This window comes from Ambystoma mexicanum, chromosome 5p (assembly GCF_040938575.1).
Source record: "Ambystoma mexicanum isolate Mex_15411 chromosome 5p, UKY_AmexF1_1, whole genome shotgun sequence".
Classification (NCBI taxonomy): domain Eukaryota; kingdom Metazoa; phylum Chordata; class Amphibia; order Caudata; family Ambystomatidae; genus Ambystoma; species Ambystoma mexicanum.
This window is the reverse complement of record NC_090930.1, coordinates 707,296,231-707,301,281: the sequence shown is the minus strand read 5'-3', so window position 1 is coordinate 707,301,281 and position 5,051 is coordinate 707,296,231.

Sequence of the window (5,051 nt, the reverse complement as noted above, 5' to 3'; positions counted from 1 at the left end):
CCTACGAACATTTCAGGACACCGGGAGTGTTCTCAAAAACGTCTTCAGAACACCCCCATTTTGTTTATTTGCGAACATTTCAGGACACCGCGGGTGTTCTTAGAACACATTCAACTTGACAAAGAACAATACGGACAGCGTCCCCAGGACACCCCCTACGAACACTCCCCAAGACACCGCGAGTGTTCTTAGAACAGTTTCACTTTGCTTGCGAACAAAACGGACACATATTGAGTCCTTAGAACACCCCCTAGTCAGTTTATTCAGAACATTTCAGAACACCTGTGATGTCGGCAAACAAATCGAACACAAAAAGAACTTCTAACACATAAAAAACACAACTTTCATCCTATCTCATACACTCCCCCCTCCCCAAACACTCCTACACATCAACACACTCTACAAAATACACATTTTGAACAAAGTTTCACAGCGCTGTCCGCGGACGTCCGCGAATCCAAGATGGCGGGCGCTACCGAAAAATCTGATGCGCTTCACACTCCACGCCGCCCAATCAGCGAACACGTTGCATGTCCACGAACATCACGCAAGACGATTGGCCAATCAGGACACTGTCCGCGGAGCAAACAGGGAAGTGTGTCCGCGAACCAAACACAGATATCACTATTTTTTTTTTACCTACTTTTTGGTCATTTTTAAAAAAACTACTGGACGGATTTTCACCAAATTTGCAAAAGCACGCTTTCGGGACAAAGCCGCTGCTCCTGGTCCAAATTTGGTGGAAATCCGTCCAGCGGTTTGGGCTGTAGGCGCAAGCAAAACTTTTTTCCCATTCAGTTTATGGGAAAAAAAAAGTTTTGGGACCCCCCCTGTAACTTTGCCCCCCCCTGGACGAATCCTCACCAAACTGCAAAAAAATTCAGAGTGACCCAACAACCTTTTTTTGCAAAGTTTGGTGAGGATCCGTCCAGGGAGAGCGAAGTTATAAGCCACCCAAAAAGTGCTCTTCCTATGGAAACATCAACTTAACCATAACTACATAACCCTTTAACAAAAACTTTGTTGAAGGGACGTAATGGTTAAGTTGCGCTACTAAAAACCGATGAAATTCAGTGAAAAAACTTTGTTAAAGGGACGTTATGGTTCCAAGTAAAACCGAAAAACCCTTGAAATTCGCAAGTTATGGTAAGCTAAGCAACCATAACTCGCGCCACCACCGTGCACTGCTAAGACTAACACCCAGGACATCAAAGATGACATCACAAATGTCATTGATGACATCACTGATGACATCCCATGTGTATGTACTTCTCATGAAATATGTGTAGAAGGGATTCTTATTATGTTGCGAAAAAAGTGTCAAGAATCATTGCAAGAAATATACCCTAATAAGTGCATTGAACGATGCATTGATATAAATAGCATCCTATTATGGGGTTCTATCTAGTATACTAAGCTTCTCATACAGAAACATAACATTGTGTGCAGCGTACAAGATGAAGGTTTGATATTCGTAATGTTAATATGTTGAATAATGAAATGATAATTGTTTTCTTAATAGATTTTTGTGTACTGTGAAATATGTAATAAGTAGCTAATAAAACCCATGTATTACATAATTGCATTACTATAGACAAAACACAAAGACACAAGAACACATACCAATATGGGTATATACAGGGAAAGTGAAGTTAGCAAAAAAGCACAAGTAGTAGCAGAAACAAGTCATAACTTGACTGATTAGTTTCATGCAAATAAATGATTGCTCTGTTTCAAAGCTGCTATTTACCCTATGTATATGTATCACTTGATGTGATTGGACCCTAAGGAAAGTAGTGTGAGTACAATGTATACAAATATGACCATACATAGGGAAAGTACAGCCATAAAAAAAAACAACAGAACTATCAGAAAGTGCTCATAAGTCTAGTGATTATCTTTATGCACAAAAAGGATTGCTGTCTTTCAAGCTTGTGTTTCCCCATATGTATATGTTTCATATGATGTGACTGTACGGGAATTACTGTAAGAACCTACTAGAAGGATACATCTACAAATAAAATAAAATTCTTAGTTTCTGACTGTTACTGAAGAAAACCATGTGGCCTAGATATGTCAGCAAAAGAAAAAATAGTGAGCCAGACATGTGATGTCATCAGTGATGTCATCAATGACATTTGTGATGTCATCTTTGATGTCCTGGGTGTTAGTCTTAGCAGTGCACGGTGGTGGCGTGAGTTATGGTTGCTTAGCTTACCATAACTGGCGAATTTCAAGGGTTTTTCGGTTTTACTTGGAACCATAACGTCCCTTTAACAAAGTTTTTTCACTGAATTTCATAGGTTTTTAGTAGCGCAACTTAACCATAACGTCCCTTTAACAAAGTTTTTCACTGAATTTCATAGGTTTTTAGTAGCGCAACTTAACCATAACGTCCCTTTAACAAAGTTTTTTCATTGAATTTCATAGTTTTTTAGTAGCACAATTTAACAATAATGACTTTGAATTTATATACATGTCATATGGAACTGACTAGATCTCTTCTTATGAACTTGATGTCCGCAAACTTATTTAATGTTCGCGGACATGTTCGGAGAACAGTACCACAACCTAAAAACTGTGGGGGGGAAGGGGGGTATGTTTGATTGTTATATCATAATATAGGAACATTTAACAAATTCAAAAAGCAGCACACAAACACATTATATATAGTAATACATAAGAAATGTAACCCATATATGTAACACACTAACCATTCATTTAAATACAATATGTTCTGAAATGGAATATACCACAAGAAGATAAATTGGCTTCCAACATAATTACCTCACAGACACAACAGAACTGAGAACAAGACCAGACCCACTAAATACATAGGACTTATCTTACCAGAAATATTAAGTGTACTTCATTTTACTCATATATTTATGAACTTTCTGTATTAGATTAAAAAATATATTATCTTTTCTTTTTTTTCTCACAGAAATGTCTAGTACTCTGGAATGGCTAGAGGACAATTTCCCACATGAAGAAATGTCACAAGATAGTGAAACTAATGGTAAACACTTTATAATATAAACCATTTAAATATTATTATTTTGTATACATTTAACATATATATATTTTTTTTATACAGAGCATAACAAAATAGAAACTACCTCTGAAGAAGCTGTTATGGAAAACATGCTTGACAACATAAAAGAACACATTGATTTACTGTTGACCAATTTTAATAATTTGAAAACTTTTGTTGAAGATCATTTTAAAACAAAAACGTCATACTATTGCCCCACATGTACTTGTCCCTCCTCACCATATCCCAGTCAATTATCCCCAAACCCTCTCCATAATCCAAAACGTTTTGATGAGATTTCCATCCCTTCCTCACCTAATACCAATCATGTTGAAACCCCAAATTCTCCTGTTTTTGTTTCTGTTTCTGCCTCACCGTCTCTGTCATAAATTATTAATATATGTTAAATAAAGTTCAATTTTTATATTGTATTGTGAACAGTTTCCGTTTTTTTTAAAAAAACAATAAAATTGTCCGCGGACAGTGCGAGTGTTCTGAAATGTTCGTACATAAACGAAAATGGAGGTGTCCTGAAGAACACCACACCTGTTAGTACTGTTCGCTAGCAAGTTGAAACTGTTCTAAGAACACACGTGGTGTCCTGAAATGTTCGTAAAGAAACAAAAATTTAAGTGTTCTAAAGAACACTATATCTGTCCGTAATGTTCCCTACCAACATAAAACTGTCCTAAGAACACAATTGGTGTCCTGAAATGTTCGTACATAAACTAAATTACACGTGTCCTGAAGAACACTACATCTGTCCTTACTGTTCGCTACCAAGTTTAAACTGTTCTAAGAACACACGCGGTGTCCTGAAATATTCGTTTCACGTGTGACGCACTTTTAATTACTTCAGAACCCGAACAGTGTCCGTAGGACATCAATGCGCATGCGCTAACCAATCTCCGTGCACTTGGTGTCCTGCTGACAGGCGCTTCCTTCGCAGACTAGTTCGCAAACAGATCATATGACCGCGCCCACGCTCATCGTGTGTCCTGAAATGCGGACACTGTTCGTGTCCCCGAACAATTTAAAAGTACATTTTCAGTTAATCCATAATATTTTTCAATAAAATCTCACCATGCCACAAGTCCCACATAGCAATATTGAGTTTCTATATACCTTTTGAAACTTTCCGATCCTTTTTTTGTGTTCGATCTGTCCGCGCACAGTGCGCATGTCCGCGGACCGCGCACATGCACCCCTATAAAAGACCACGCCCAAGAGCTTATTGCTATTGTGTTTCTGACTATTCTTCAGAACACAGTGATTTTTGCTGCCACCTGCAGACTACACCATCATCAACATGGCATCCTTGGCTGCTGAACTGCCACTTGGTGCTGCACCTTCTTCAGCACCACCCCCACCCCCTCCACCACCACCACCTCCCCAAGGGCCTGAAGAGGGGAACAGGACTGAGGATGCGGAGGAGGAAGAAGAGAATGATGAGAATGAGGTAGAGGAAATCCCTACTACCCGTACTAGGCGTGAGTCTTGGGTGTGGCGGTTATTTACCATTTATGGGAATGGTCCTAAGGCTCGTGCGAACCATGTTACCTGGAATGAGTGCAAAATGATACTCAGTCGCGGGAAGCACAGTAACTACAGCTTTGGGACCACTACTATGAAGCGACACCTGAGGTCATTTCACTCTGGGGCTATTCGCAGGGTTGTACTTTGCGAAGAACGTAGCAGGTTGATTTACTCTACTTCATCCTCTGTTTCTGATCCTGTCACCACAAGGACCACCTCTGTGGGACAGCGTCTTTCTCAAGCTGCCTCACAGGCCATACAGAATGCTGATGACCCTTACCTTTCGAGGGTCACAGTTGTATGTATGTACTGTGACACAGTACTCTGCAGGGGGGAGCGACTTCGGAGTGCTTTTGAGACTATTGTCTCAGAGCACGAGAAGACCTGCTCACTACCCAAATAAAACTTTTTTTTGGTTTTTCAGACACAACACACTAGGAGAGGAGGGTAAAGGAGGGTAAAGGGGGGGCACCAACCACCG